At 48.2% G+C, this 16,812-nt stretch overlaps 1 protein-coding gene across 1 annotated transcript in view; it reads left to right on the forward strand.

Annotated features, from left to right (window-relative positions):
- The window catches only part of STX6 (syntaxin 6), a 119,858-nt gene that overhangs the window by 64,369 nt on the left and 38,677 nt on the right, over positions 1 to 16,812 (forward strand). The window lies entirely within an intron of this gene.

The following is a 16,812-nucleotide window of genomic DNA, read 5'->3' on the forward strand; positions in this document are numbered from 1 at the left end:
GGTAGGGTGTGTTTTCCAAAATATACAAAAAACGCCATCATTTTAAAGAGCGCCGCCTTCCCCAGCAGGGTTAGCGGTAGAGCTTCCGAGTGTCGGATATCGCGCCTAAGATGTTCCAGCGGCTGCAAGAAATTCATGTTGTAAAAGTCTTCTGCATCAGCCGAAATATGAACCCCTAGATATTTAAACGTACCTGCCGCTGTCTTCAACAGGCAATTGTTCGGGAGACGTGGAGGGGGGCCATGAAGCACATGCATGGTGGATTTAGACCAGTTGAGGGTGTACCCGGAGGTCCGCCCGTATGCCGTGCAGACATCTAAAATACAAATTATGGAACGCCTAGGGGAAGTGAGGTACAACAGGTTGTCGTCGACGTAAAGGGGGATCTTATCCTCCTAGGTATCAGTCCATCTGAAGCCATGTATCATTGGCTCCCACCGTATCCAGGCCGCCAAGGGTTTTAGCACTAGAGCGAATAATAGCGGTGACAATGGGCAGCCTTATTGCGTTCCTCGTGCCAGGGGAAAATCGTCAGAGATGTGGCCATTAACGGTGACATGCGCCATGGGTTTTGTATAAAGTAGTCGAATCCAGGCACAAAACCTCGGGCCGAATCCTAAATGCCGCAACACAGCGAAAAGGAAGGGCCAGTGGACTATATCAAATGCCATATATGCATCTAATGAAAGTATCACTGCCGGCTCATGTACATACTCCGCACGAGCTAGTGCTCCGTGCAATCTTCTTAAATTAAGTGCTGTGTTTCTAGCGGGCATAAAGCCCGACTGGTCCTGATGGATGAGCTTCGATAGGTATGGCGTGAGTCTGTCCGCCAACAGCTTGGCGAGGATTTTGGCCTCCGCATTTATGAGGTAGATGGGTCGGTATGAGGTGCATTGATCTGCCGGCTTGCCAGGTTTTTAAATGGCTATTATGGTGGCCGTGCGCTGGCCTAGCGGGAGTTCTCCCACTTTTAAACTCTCTGTGAACATGTGCAGCATGCATGGCGTTAGCAAGCCTGCTATATTTTTATATAACTCGATCGTAACGCCCCAATGGCCATGTGCACCTCTTCCTCCGAGAGGTCCTTCTCCAAGTCTTGTGCCTCTTCCGGGGTCAGTTTGGGCATGGCCAGATCTTACATATGTCATCGCCTCTTCCTCTGAAATTGTCGAGTTTGAGGAGTAGATTGTGCGGAAGTGTTGCGCCAGTAGGTTCACTATTGTGTGTGGGTCTGTTGTGCTGCCCCCCTCAGCTGTGCTAAGCTGCGCTATCCACCTGTCCCTTTTCTCCCTTTTGTCTAACCATGCCAGCAACTTTCCTGCCTTATTGCCAATGTCATAGATTTTGTGTCGCATATGTGCTAGTTGTTGTCTGGTTAGTGCCATCAGGTGTTCCCTGTGGCGTCTCTGCGCAAAGTGCAAACTGTGAGTCGCGGCTGGGCTCGGGTCACTAGCGTGTCGGGCTTCCGCCTCTGCCAAGTCCGCCTCCAGAATTTGTAATTCTAGCTGTTTCTCCCTCTTTCAACCCCAGACCCCCGTGCAAACCAATGGAGAACCCCAACCCCCCGCCCAAAATGTTTCTTCTAAATTGTCGGTCCTTGACAAAACACTCCATGGAAATGTCACTTCTCCTTGACAATCTCGATCCGGACGCCATATTCCTTACGGAAACCTGGCTAAAAGACGAGACTGACCTAGACATTAGTTCCATACTACAACGTGGCTATGGATTACAGAGAGTTGACAGAAAGGGGGGAAGAGGAGGAGGTCTAGGGATACTATTTAAAAACTGCTACCAATGTAGAACCTGCCCAGTCGAAATCCCAGACTGTGAAAGCATGAGCTTTGCCTTAGATCTATCTGCCACCTCAACATTTTCGGGACTACTTCTCTACCGCCCTCCGGGACAAATAGGAGATTTTATAGAAACCCTTCTCTCCTATGTTGCCGAGCTAGCTATCTCCTCACCTCACTTCACAGTGTTGGGAGATATAAATATACATCTGGATGATCTCTCAAACCCCCTAGCTAAGTCCTTTCTGAATAACCTTGCAGCACTCCAATTTACCCAAAAGGGATTTGAACCCACACATAACAAAGGCCACCTGCTGGACGCAGTCCTAAGCAACGATCACAGGCTTGAGGTAGGGATCCCAGTCCCACTTCCTTGGTCCGACCACTTCTTGGTACCACTAATTTGGGAAATTCTAAACCTCCCGTCAGTTCCCCCCGTGCCACACTAAAGGGTAGGAATTGGGCAAAGATATCAACCGACCAATGGGCTAACTCCCTCTCCACCATTCCACTTCAAACAGGAAACAACCCAGATATACTGTACAAGCACTACATTGAATGGGTACAGTCCTCACTAGACGCGATAGCTCCCCTGAAATCCCTCAAGGAAAAAACCAAATGCAAAGAGTCACCTTGGTTTAACCCTAAACTAAAAGAGCTAAAACAGAACTGCAGGAGGCTAGAGAGGACATGGATACGCACACTTAGAGAACAGGACAAGATCAGGCATCGGGAAGCCATCAAGGGATACAAAGCCGAAATTAACTCGGCTCAGTCAGCTTTCTATGAGGAACAAATTAGGTCCGCATCCAACAGCCCGAGGGAAATATTCCGGATTGCCAAATCCCTGATTAGCACCCCTCCCATCATGCACGACCCCAGCGAAGCCCAGGACCGCTGCGAAAATCAGGCAGAGTACTTTCATCAAAAGATCAACACCATCTCCCTATCCTTTAACTCCACCGAACTGCTTTCCTCGCAAACAGATACCACCCCCACCACCTCTGTCTACCAGCTAGCAGAATTCCCACTGCCGGAGGAAGACTTGCTCAAAGCACTAATGCAAAAAATAACATCTGGATCCCCCACCGATCCTGCCCCTCCACGCCACTTGCTGAAGGTTGCAGATACCATTAGTCCAACCATCTTAAACATCATAAACAGGTCTATAACCACAGGGAACGTACCAAAAGCCTGGAAATGTGCACAAGTCAGAGCCCTCTTGAAAAAGCCCAATCTCGACCCTGGAAAAATGGCAAACTATCGCCCGATTTCGCTCCTCCCTTGGATAAGTAAGCTGCTTGAGAAGCACATCAATTCCACTCTGATGCAATACCTAGAAATTAATCACCTACTCCATGATTCTCAAGCCGGATTCCGCCCAAAACTGGGAACAGAGGCAGCCCTGCTAACAGTAACAGAACTAGCCCGAAAGCACATGGATCAAGGCGGCACAACAGCAATCATGTTGCTGGACCTGAGTGCCGCCTTGGACACCGTGAACAACAACATCCTAATCTCCCGCTTAATAAATCTGGGAGTGACAGGAAATGCTATCACGTGGCTAAAATCCTTTCTGAAAGACCGCACATTTCAAGTAGTGGAGGGTGCCACTCACTCTAATATCTGGCCCCTCAATCAGGGAGTTCCCCAGGGCTCCTCCCTGAGTCCCACGTTATTTAATGTGTACATGGAACCCCTGGCAGGAATTGTTCACCCATTTGGGTTTGAAATCATAATCTACGCCGACGACACACAATTAGTAGTGTCCCTGAATCACCCAGACGGCACTCCCCATAACCTGAGTGGCCGCCTAGAAGCCATAACAAAATGGATGGCCTTATCCCACCTGAAGCTAAATGTGGACAAAACAGAGTTAATGTTTCTGGGGAACACAACAGTACCAAGACCTACCATCGACTGGCCGACCTGCATGGGTACCCCACCAGAACCAAAGGACCGGATTAAAAGCCTAGGTGTACGGTTAGACGACACACTAACTTCAATCAACAGGCCACAATACTGTCTGCCACATGCTTTGGCCTACTGAGGATTCTAAGGAAAGTCCTGCCCCCTACTCCCTTTTCAAGCCCGAAGAATAATGGTCCAGGCCATTGTCCTGTCCCATCTTGATTACGGGAATGCTCTCTACTTGGACGCACCATCTAGTACAATAAAAAGACGCCAAGTAACTCAGAACGCGGCAGCCCGCCTTCTTCTTGGACTCCCCCCGAAGACATTCAGGAGACACCGCCTTGAGGAAATTACACTGGCTGCCCATCCAAGCCAGAGTAAAATTCAAGGCGATGTGCATAATGCACAAGGCCATGTGGAAGAAAGCCCCCGCAATGATCTGTTCCCTTGCCACCCCCTACCATCCGCCGAGATCACTCCGCTCAAGCACAGCTTTTCTGGCCACAACTAAGAAAATCAGATGGGGTGGACGCTCCTTTTCACAGAATGCGGCCGCAGTCTGGAACTCCCTGCCACCCACACTGCATAGCGAACCTGACCTACTAAAGTTCAGGAAAAGCTTGAAAACACTTCTTTACCATTAAAGCCAGACAACAATCTCCTTAAAACCTACCGTCCCACAGCGCTACGAGGCCTCCGGGTAGTAACGCGCTTTACAAAACCCTATTTCATTTCACTATGGAGGATATTGCCTCCCCCTGAGGACTGTCTTATAGGCCTCCCATACAGTGACATAGGAATTCACTGACCCCTCGTTCTCCTGAAAATAGTGTTTTGTCGTCCTCTTTAGCGCCTTCTTAATCTTGGGGATTTTAAGATAACCAGGGTGTATCGGATAAATCCGGCGCCGTTTTTGTTGATGGTGCGTATAGTTGAGTAGCATCGAGGGAATGGTCCGAGATGCCCGCGGTCTGATCTCTACATTGTTAATATTAGAAAGGCTACCCAAGGAGCCCAGAAAGTAATCTATTCTAGTGAGGCTGTTATGGACATTAGAGTAGTATGTGTATTGTCGCTCTGCAGGGTGGTATTTCCTCCAAACATCTATCAGTCCCATCGCTTCTAAGAAGCTCCCCAGGCGAGACACTCCCGACACGGCCGCCCTCGGAAGGAGTCTGTCCATGCAATTGTCCACCACCGAATTAAAGTCCCCACCAATGATTAGTTCCCCCGCCGGGAGCCCAAGCAAGAACGCACTGAGGTCAGGGAGGGCCACTGTGTGTAACGCTGGGGGTATGTATACTGATAGATGCTTGTTCTTTTAACACCATGCTAACAAGATCTTTCTTCTCCAAGGTAGCACAATTTGGGTCTTGATATTTAGGGTGCATTGTTATAAGGTATCAAGCTGCTGCTGTATGCTGAAAGGTATCCCATCTAAGATGACCAACTCATAAACATTAAGGAGGGCTTGTACATTTTGAGATACAACTTTAGAAGCAAAAGGTCTTGCAGCAAGCGTCTTTGGAAGGTCTGCCAGGGGAAAAAAAGGCAGGTTTACAAAGAAGCTCTTAATGCCATTACAAATCGGAATTTTCTTTTCGTATTCTGCTAATAAGTTCCTAGATGGATCTCTTTCCGAGTATCCACAGACAACCCTTGCACCAAATACAAAAGTCCTGGTACTATATCTTACTCCTCTTGCTTCTTCCGTAAAGGGGAACGGACACTGTATTGAAAGTCCCAAGAAAATCCACAGAGCATGCAAATAATTGCTTCCTACAACTTATTGTGGGCTCTGTACAAAGTACCAGAGGGCAAAGAAACAGTATAACCTGCCACTTCCTGGGCAGACACCTGCTTTCTCTAGCCAAGTATGGTAGACAGGAAAACAGTAGGCCTTTAAATAATTTTCCCCCGGTATTCAAAAGAAAAGTAAATGTGATAGGCGGGAGTCTTTTTAAAAAAAACATTTTATACAACTTTTTTGAAGAGTTGCTTTATGTGCATTCCCCACTAGGGTTCTGGAAGAAAACCTGTCTGCTGCATAAAAGGAAATAGTGGAAGATAATAGGCCTTCTCGCCTTTTTAGAAATGTGTTAATGATGCACTTGGAGTGCCTTCAGGGCATGGTGCCCTATGACTGTACATTGACTTGATGATTGTCTCACCCAGTTGATAACATAATGCCAATGTAAACATATCACATGCATTGTACAGTGATGCCCTATGAATGTACATTGACTTGATGATTGTCTCACCCAGCTGATAACATAATGGCAATGTAAACATATAAGATGCATTGTACAGTGATAAAAAGCTAATAAATCAACCAGACCTTTTATTTATGTATTACTTTTCAAAAAATCTAAAACCGGAATACCTAAACAACATATGCACTCAGCCCCCAGCACGAGAATACAGAGTATCGGAGAAGTGAGAGAAGTAAACATAACTATAGTTTCTTGCGACACATCCCCAAAAAAATCCATTCACCAGTTTGCTAAATAAGAGACCCCCAACGTGACACCACCAGAGTGCAACACACCTCCCCGGAATTTGTAATGCTTCAGGCGTCCATCTAGCTTAGGGACAGGCCTTCCTAGTATACAGATCCAGGAGTCACTCAAATGGTGCATATACTATGGATTAAGAGCATTCCCCATCCTTCTGCAGTAGCAAAAAGCCCCTGGATTGATCAGCATAAGTTCCCAAAAGGCTTCCAGTTGTTCTTGACACTATGGTGTGTCCTAAGGTGTCTTTCAGCCTGTATTTAACTTTGGGAGTAGAACACTTCCTCAGAGGATAGGCACTCAACGTTTCACCATGATAAGCTGCATAGCTGTCTGTTTCTGTAAATACACTGGAGCGTCTTTTACATATCCCTACAGGGCCATAAGTGATATCCTCTGGATGGCGAAACCAGTCACTGCAATCATTTATGTATTACTTGCAACCTGATCTAAGGCCCCATTGTGAGTGGCGTTTGTGGCCTCAGAGGCAAATTTTACATGTAGAATCCAGGATATGATATATTCTTTGTAAGAATTTAACATGTTACACGTGCAACCTATAGTTGGGTGAAAGAGCACCCATTTGGGCCCAGCAGAACATCCATTGCTCAAAGTGGGAGAAGGCTGTAAATAGGCCAACCATTTTGATCTCAACTGGGGAACGCACACAGTTGCAGTGCTTTGCAGAATAGCATAAATACAGGAGACTTGTCTTCTTAAAGAGGGTGGAGTTAAGTGTTGTCGTTACAGCGAATGATGGAGTAGGCAGAAGGAAATATATTCTCGCTCTCTGCAGTGGCTCCCAATCTTTAGTTCAAGAAAATGTCAAGGAGGTGCATCCCCTGGCTGTCTGAATGACAGCAGGTGACAGTTGTAGACCATCAGGGTACAGGTCGCTAAACCTATGCAGCTGGGGATTTTAAAGTTGCCTGCATACTGTGTGGGAGGCAGTAAGGAGGTGTATGCAAGTGACATGTTATCTGCATATATCCAAGCCAGTTGCATTTTACAACAGAGATTTTTCTATGTCTAGGCTGTGCATTTAATTGTATCTGTCTGTACAAGGGGGGTGCTGTAGAGGGGGCCAGGCTGCAGTGTTGAGGAGATATGGGTGAGCAGTATCCATCTCTATCGGTGTGTGCAGTCAAAATGTGTAGGGTGGTGCTAATAGTGTGGCAAACGTGCATGGGGGCAGTAATGGTACATTTTGAAATCGGGTCCCAAAAGTTGGCCCTGTTGTTCAAAGGGGAGATTGTTTCCAGTGTTGTTCTAGGTTGATTACCAGCCCACTACTGTAGGTTGTTTACTAGCCAACCCCAGGTTAACTATACTGGATCTCAGTTGGTCAAGAAAGTGTCTGGTGAGGCAAAGCTGGATTTTTAGGTCTCGCCTGTCGATGCGCATGCGCATCGAGCTTGCGAGCCTATTGCGGCTTAAACAACTTTTAACTGAGAAGCAAGGAATCGTGGCGATTCCTTGCAGTGCCCGTGACTTTTAAGCTCAATGCGCATGTGCATTGAGCTTAAAAGCGCGTGCACAGCCGCAATCGCCATCTGTTCCTCTCTCCCGCATTCCTCCGACAGCTTTTGAAGTGAAGCTTAGCTTCACTTCAAAGGCCCGGCTTCTTAACACCCACATGCCGCTCTCACCGCTCCGCCCCCTCCCCTGCCCGCCTTGTGCATTTCTCCTACACCCCCTTCCCCCAGCAATGCCCTCCGTCTCCTGATCTTCACTCATTACACTTTGTGCACTGACACTTCAAGTATTGTACAATACTTTGCAGAATACATGGAAATCGCTACAAAATCTAACCCACCGTGCTAGATGAGATACACTTAACGACCGAATACTGCAAGATAGCTCGGTGAAGTAACGTTCTTACTGCATAATGTTGTGGGCAAATCACCAAACTATTCTTCTGTGGTCATGCCGCTCTCCCCGCTCCGCCCCCTCCCCTGCCCGCCTTGTGCATTTCTCCTACACCCCCTCCCCACAGCAATGCCCTCCGTCTCCTGATCTTCATTCATTACACTTTGTGCACTCCGAGGCTCCATTCCATTTCTCTCGTCATTCACACACAGCTAATGTTAACCCTTAGCTCACTCGGGCACGGTTCTGCACTGAGTGCATTGTTTAACCTCACAATGTAGCAAATAATGAAGAGGCCTCACTGCAGCTTTAAGAACCTTCTGCACGCACGCTCTACAAGCACAGACTTTATTGATAAAAAAACATTTTTCCAGTTTATATTAAATTGCTTCACAAATAATTCAATTTCAAAGTACTCTTTCTCGCCATTATGCTGATAAACGCACTAGTCTACGTAAGCTTTCACCATTTTGTTAGGTAAGGAATCTCTGGTTGTAACTCTGGGGTTAAAAGGAATTATGCAGGAACCATACGTGGAGTTACTGATTTCCGCCTGCAGCCCCTCCAAGTGCCCCAAACCCATAAGTGATGTGGTACGCCAGTCCAGGTTTTTTATTTCTATCCTGGGACTTGTGACCTCTCTTAGCTTACAGATTCCTTCGCTCTTTCTTTTACTCTCCACGTTTCTGCCTCTTTCACTCTCTCTTCCAACTCTCTCCCCCCTCTCCATTTACTTACACAAATCTCGCAGAAACCCTAAGCAGCAGTGCCCGCACTACCAATCCTTCTGTTATGCCACATCTCTCAGCTTACATATTCCTTCGCTCTTTCTTTTACTCTCCACGTTTCTGCCTCTTTCACTCTCTCTTCCAACTCTCTCCCCCCTCTCCATTTACTTACACAAATCTCGCAGATACCCTAAGCAGCAGTGCCCGCACTACCAATCCTTCTGTTATGCCACATCTCTCAGCTTACATATTCCTTCGATCTTTCTTTTACTCTCCACGTTTCTGCCTCTTTCACTCTCTCTTCCAACTCTCTCACCCCTCTCCATTTACTTACACAAATCTCGCAGATACCCCAAGCAGCAGTGCCCGCACTACCAATCCTTCTGTTATGCCACATCTCTCAGCTTACATATTCCTTCGCTCTTTCTTTTACTCTCCACGTTTCTGCCTCTTTCACTCTCTCTTCCAACTCTCTCCCCCCTCTCCATTTACTTACACAAATCTCGCAGATAGCCCAAGCAGCAGTGCCCGCACTATCAATCCTTCTGTTATGCCACATCTCTCAGCTTACATATTCCTTCGCTCTTTCTTTTACTCTCCACGTTTCTGCCTCTTTCACTCTCTCTTCCAACTCTCTCCCCCCTCTCCATTTACTTACACAAATCTCGCAGATACCCCAAGCAGCAGTGCCCGCACTACCAATCCTTCTGTTATGCCACATCTCTCAGCTTACAGATTTGCACTTTCTTTTCCTCTCAACGATTCTGCCTCTTTCACTCTCTCTTACAACTCTCTCCCCCCTCTCCATTTACTTACACAAATCTCGCAGATACCACAAGCAGCAGTGCCCGCACTACCAAGCCTTCTGTTATGCCACATCTCTCAGCTTACATATTCCTTTGCTCTTTCTTTTACTCTCCACGTTTCTGCCTCTTTCACTCTCTCTTCCAACTCTCTCCCCCTCTCCATTTACTTACACAAATCTCGCAGATACCCCAAGCAGCAGTGCCCGCACTACCAATCCTTCTGTTATGCCACATCTCTCAGCTTACAGATTCCTTCGCTCTTTCTTTTACTCTCCACGTTTATGCCTCTTTCACTCTCTCTTCCAACTCTCTCCCCCCTCTCCATTTACTTACACAAATCTCGCAGATACCCCAAGCAGCAGTGCCCGCACTACCAATCCTTCTGTTATGCCACATCTCTCAGCTTACAGATTCGCACTTTCTTTTCCTCTCAACGTTTCTGCCTCTTTCACTCTCTCTTCCAACTCTCTCCCCCCTCTCCATTTACTTACACAAATCTCGCAGATACCACAAGCAGCAGTGCCCGCACTACCAATCCTTCACACACGCAACGCCACTCACACACGCAACGCCACTCACACACGCAACGCCACTCACACACGCTACGCCACTCACACACGCTACGCCACTCACATACGCTACGCCACTCACACACGCTACGCCACTCACACACGCTACGCCACTCACACACGCAACGCCACTCACACACGCAACGCCACTCACACACGCAACGCCACTCACACACGCAACGCCACTCGCAACGCCACTCATCCACGCAACGCCACTCATCCACGCAACGCCACTCATCCACGCAACGCCACTCATCCACGCAACGCCACTCTTCCATTTGCAAAAAGAAAAATGTCTAACTATTCTATTGCGAGACCTATTGCATTTCCAATGCTTGTTTTTCTTTTTGAGTTTTGAAAAACCTTTATTAATCAAAATTTGATGCAGACACAGTACAATTGCAGTATCAAATCACATTTGCATATACAGCAGTGGACACAACAGACAGTGCATAATCCGGTAATATCGACCAAAAGGCCAAAACATACATAAATAAATAAATAAACTCCTCGACACAGATGTGGACATAACCTCCAGGACCCCCTAGGGATTCCCCACTAACAGTGATTAAGCAGATATCTAGACAGAAATGGGGGAGCAGCTGGTCCCCAAGGGGACGGAACGCCCGGCAGGGTAGGGGAGAAGCAGGCTACTGGCCAGCACCGGCGAGCGCCGCGGACCCAGGGCCGACGGGGAGCGTGGGTGAGGCAGCGCCACTGGAGCGGGGGCGGGAAAGCAGATAAGCAACTAAGGTACCCCAGATGTCGACAGGGCGAGACCTTGCAGGCATTAAGTCCCAAAATTCAGACAGGAGAGTATGACAACGAGAGGCATCCTCCAACCAGCTCTCGACCCTTGAAGCAGGATGGCGGCCCCAGCATATGGCTACCCGTCGCCTGGTAAGGACCAACAGCATTGAAACTAGATGGCGTGAGGCGTCGGGGCAGGGCTTGACGAATCCGAGAAGGCACAGAAAGGGTTCCGGACTCGCCACCGCGCCAGTAATCTCGGATATCGTGGAGCACACCGATCGCCAGAATTCCGACACCCTCGGACAGAGCCAAGCTAGATGAGAAAAATCTGCGGCCGGCGCAGCACAGCGCATGCAATTATCACCAGGTAGGAGCCCGAGTTTGTGAAGCTGCACCGGGTTTCGGTACAGCCTATGTAAATATTTGAAGTGAATCAAACGGAGACGATAGTTAGGCGATAGCTTCTTCGTCTGGCCACAACAGTACAACCAATCCGCTGGCAAGATCTCAACACTGAGGTCGTTGCTCCAGGCCACTCTGGCACGATCAGAAGAAATAGGGGCGGACACCAAGGTTAAAGCATATAAGTGAGTTACCAATTTGCGCGGGGACGAGGACGAATAAATGCTTTCTAAGGCCGGCATGGTGGGAGGAGGATGAGGAAAGGAAGGATGTAACTTCCGACATGTGGCACGTAACTGGTAAAAGAGAAGCGTATCCTGTAACCCGGAGTCCTTTGGTAGGGAGTAGAAGGTATTCCCGGATAAAGATCCGCGATCGTTGCCAGGCCCAGACGCCTCGCCACAGCAGACAAGCTAGAAGCCTGAAGAGAAGGAAAATCCGGGTGATCTACGATGGGCACGGTGTTAGCCGACAGCAGGGGGGCGGCTGAGCGCCGACCAGGCCCAGCGTTGCGTCGACCAGGCCCAGCGTTGCGTCGCAACCGTGTACACCTCAGTCCGAGGCCGCACCGAAGGTGCAAATAAGGCAGTAGAGAGGGGCCATGGGGATGCCAGATCCATCTCCACCGCCACGTGGGGTTGGAACGGGGAAGGGTGGATCCAAAAATGGAGAAAACTGGCCTGAGCACACAAGGCGTAAAGCCGGAAATCAGGTACGCCCATCCTGCCAGCGGCCATGGGCAATGTAAGGAGTTCATAAGCGATTCTAGGCTGCTTGCCCGCCCAGACCAAGGATATGATAAGGGAGCGGATCTTGCGGAAAAAATGAGAAGTAAGGGGAATGGGAACATTAAGAAACAAGTATAAGAATTTAGGAAGGACCACCATCTTCGCAATCACAATAAGGCCCGCTAAAGATAATGGGAGTCTGCTCCAAGATGGAATTCTGGACTCCAGCCAGTCCACGGCATGACCAAAGTTCGATCTCCAAACCTCATCTAGGTCCCTGCAGATCCAGATCCCAAGATAGCGCGTGGGGCCAGAGGCCCAAACAAAGGGGAAATCGGGTACAAAGGGCGAAGTGGCGTCCGTCAGAGGGAAGAGGACAGACTTTCCCCAATTCACCTGTATCCCACTTTGGTGGACTGTCGAGATCACCTCACGGACCAACGGACCAAGATTCTTCTGAGGATGGCGGACGTAAAGCGTAACATCATCCGCATACATTGATACCAGCAATGAACGAGAGGAGAACCCGATGTCCCTGTGAGTATGGTGCTGTCGCAGCCTGGCGGCCAGGGGCTCCATTGCCACAGCAAAAAGCATGGGCGACAGCGGGCACCCCTGACGGGTGCCCCTCGCAACCGGGAACGGGTCGGAGATCTGGCCGTTGACACGAATCCGCACCACAGGACTAGCATATAAGAGTTTGACCTTACGAAGAAAGGTGTCGCTAAAGCCCATACGCGATAAGACATAGAACAGGAAGGGCCACCCCAGCGTATCAAACACCTTCGTGGCGTCCAATAGGGCGGCCACAGCCGGCAACCTGGGGTTGATTTGGTGCAGGACCGAGAAAATAGTGCAGAGGTTATGTGAGGTAGCTCTGCCGGGGATAAAGCTGTACTGTTCTGGGAGGGCGATAGTAGGCATAAGCAGGAGCATACGGGAGGCTAACAATTTAGCGAAAATGTTATTGTCAATGTTAATAAGGGAGAGGACGAAATGAATCGCAGCTGTCAGCCGGTTTGTCAGGTTTCAAAAGCAGGGTTATCAACGCCTCACCGAGCGAGGGCGGAAGAACCCTGTTGTCCAGAGAATCGTTGTACATTGCAGCCAGGTGAGGCACCAGAATATCCGTATAAGTTTTATAAAATGAAGCTGGTAACCCGTCAATGCCTGGGGCCTTATCACCCGGGAGACTGCTGATGGCCGCTAGGATTTCCTCCCGAGAGAACGGTTCGTCAAGGAATTTGCGATGATAATCCTCCAACCAGACCAACGCGATGGAGTCAAAGTAATGATCCAGCTCCAAACGCGTCGGAGGAGCGGCAGCAGGGTACAGCCGGGAATAATAGTCAAGAAAGCGAGATAGTATTTCCACCGGGGAGGTGGTCCTGCCAGTGCCTCCATCACACAGGGCTGTAACATATGAAGCTGCACGCGGAGGACGCAGAAGATTAGCAAGTGTACGCCCCGGGCGATCCACTTCCCCAAAACGACTTGCGCGACCCTCCCTACTCAAAAAGGACAACTGGCGCTCAGCTTCCTCAGAGAACTCTGTATGTTTTGCACGAAGGAGAACGAGTGTCGCAGGACTAGGACAGGCCGCCTGGGCCTTGTCCAGCTCCTGAATTTCTTCCTCAAGCTTTGCCATGGTGGAACGAATAGAGCGAAGCACCCCTGCCTGCTTAGAGATACACTCGCCACGGATGACTACCTTGAATCCCTCCCAAAGGGTGGAAGCAGAGTCTACGGTGCCAGCATTTGTGTCGAAATAATTAGTAATGGTGGTCTGAATATCCGTACAAAAAAGTGTCACGAAGAGCATTGTGGGGGAGGCGCCAGGTGAAGGCCCTGCATGGGGAAAAAGGAGAACGGATGCAATCTGGACTGGCGCGTGGTCGGAAAAGGTACGAGCCATATGCATTGCGTCCAGTATCCAGGACAAAGCGTCCGGAGTGGCAAGCCAAAAATCAATGCGCGACCAATAGCCCCGGGCTTCGGTGTAGCAGGTGCCCTCTCGCCCTATGGGACGGGAGTGGCGCCACACGTCATATAAAGCATTATCGGAGAGGATGGCTGAAAGGGCTGCATTGGCGTGCGGGTGGGATGGGAGAATCCCCGTCTTGTCCAGGGAAGCGGAAACAGCAATATTAAAGTCACCTCCCCAGAGGACGGCGGCGGGGCCACAGGAGGAGATGAGGTGCCATACATGCGCAAAAAAATCCGGATCGTCACAATTGGGCCCATAGACGCAGCAAGTGTAACAGGCTGCGCAAAGAGCACTCCATTGAGAATCACAAATCTACCCTCAGGGTCCTGCATCGCACGAATGGTCTGCCAGGGCAAGCCCCGACGTATTAAGGCAAAGCTGGATATTTAAATTAAAGTTAAGAAAGCTGGAAAGTACTACCAGTTTTAAGATATCAATCATACCAGCCAGTGTTAAGGGCAAGTAGAACCACAAACTCGGTTGTTCTTCAAGCCCAGTTGCCTAGTTCTGCCATAGATCTTGCATTAATGCTTCTTCTGGAGTCATTGGTGTAAGAGGAGGGAGCAATGAAACAAGGTAAGGAGCACATCTTTGTTGTGACACACCCTCTAACCAGACTGAAGCCTTTATATAGTAAATGAACAGTAAAAGGAAATTATATAAAACAAAATCATACAACAGGAAACACGAAGGACTAGGAAAACCAAAAGAAGAAACAGCCCAGGGAATAAACCGAAATGTAAACCTGAACTGGACTAGCTGAGGAGCTTTTTTAAAAGGCAGCAGTAAACCCTCAAGCAGGGGATTGCTTTTCTGGTGCTCAAGAAGCAGGGGGCAGCAGCTAGGAGCCCACAAGCATGAGGGAAAGCAGCACCAGGCGACTAAAACTCACAGCCTGAAGCTGCAGGCTTGTTTAGGTTTTTTTCCTGAGAGAGGGAACTGCTAAATCCTGCAAATTGCTGCATTTCTAAGGCAGTACTGTGGAAACTGCAAGTATAACAATAATAATATGTGGGGCAACCAGCAGAGTTGGTTATAAGACATGGAACGGTACTGCGGGGACTTAGTTTGATATGGGATGCTTAAAGCCATACTGCTCTTTCATACAGGGCAATACCTTTTTTTTAATTAATAGTGGTCTTGCACAGAGCAAGAGGCAATGTCACTCAAAAGATAGATAACAGCCCAAATCAACATACACGCTGAATACTGGTGGGATAATAGTTGAAATTGCAAGCCAAAAACAGTGTTGCAATGTGATTGCAGTTATGTTGAGTGCAAATTTTCAATTGTATGTTGCTATTTTCAAAATAGAGCATGTTTTGTATTAAATTTAGAAAGGGACTGCTTTTTCGTTCAGAATCAGTTTAGTACACTATAATGTCCTAGGTGAGCAGTAAATCTCTAAAATTGCGTTGACGTTTGGGAGCGAAATACATGGAAAATGTGCAAAGATGGTCTAGCCAATTGTCAAAGGGTTGGCGGCATTTAAACAATATCTACTAACTGTCACTAAATTATCCACGTAAGGGGCTTTACATCCAGTCCCTCGCATAAGCTTTAAAAAATGACACAACTTTTACACTGTTAAGGCTGCTCAATCTTTGCTAGTTTAAGGCTGGGCAAAGAGTGGTGCTTATGTCACAAAATGGTGTTGGTTCCCCATGAAACAGTTCAGCAGGGAAACGCCCAACAGACGTGCACAAGATGGTTACCTGCCTTATATATTCAGGCTTTACACTAACCAGATTAAGTCTGTATCAGAACAATGCAATGAGTTCACCTAATTAATTGTATATAAGTGAACTAATATGTGCTCCTTGGTGTCCAGTTCGGGCTGGACTGTTCCCATGAGGCACAGGGTCAGACTGATTTGCACATGACCATGTCTGAACTGGGGTGGAAGAGTGGGCTAAAGAACGGTGATGGATTAAACCCAGATCTGTTGACTGGGTATGCTCCGACGTGAGTTCCTTGCTCACTTTGCCACTGGATTCAAGCAAGCCTGGCTGAAGACTGCTGGAATGCCAGAAACCGGTCCTAGGAAGCTTGTTTCCGGTCCAGGGAAGGCATGGCTTGGCAGTTCGGGCTGGACTGTTCCCATGAGGCACAGGGTCAGACTGATTTGCACATGACCATGTCTGAACTGGGGTGGCAGAGTGGGCTAAAGAACGGTGATGGATTAAACCCAGATCTGTTGACTGGGTGTGAGTGTTTGATTGGTTCAGATGCTCCGTCCATCACCACCCCCTTTTGTACCGCCTTGGTGTCCAACATCAGGTTTGCTGGCATGTTTCGACTATGAATCTTTGAAGACTTTACATTCATTTACATTTGGTCCTCTTACAGAGCACGGCAGGAATGACTTTAGCCACCTGTACCTAGGTCATCTGTCTATTGTGGATCCTTACTGAGGCATTGTGAGCAAAGCTGCAGTGGTACTAGAGATTATTGGCATATCCTGTTCAGAAGGGGTGATCCGTGAATAGTCTGAAATGTCTCCGCAATCCAAGATTATATACCTTTTATTGGACTAGATAAAAATAAAAATGGTGTAGCACTGTAAAGAACATTAATACTGCTCAGTAGAGTTTATACAGTGGTGCAGTCTTTTAGCTTTAGTGACTGCACATACCAGTTTTGTAGATGTCCTTTAAAAACAGCATACATAAATTCAGGTTGCTGGAAAATATTTTTTAAAACAGCAATAAAATTGTTAGTATTGGGACCAGTAACGGATATGATAT

Source organism: Lissotriton helveticus, chromosome 1_1 (assembly GCF_964261635.1).
Source record: "Lissotriton helveticus chromosome 1_1, aLisHel1.1, whole genome shotgun sequence".
Lineage (NCBI taxonomy): Eukaryota > Metazoa > Chordata > Amphibia > Caudata > Salamandridae > Lissotriton > Lissotriton helveticus.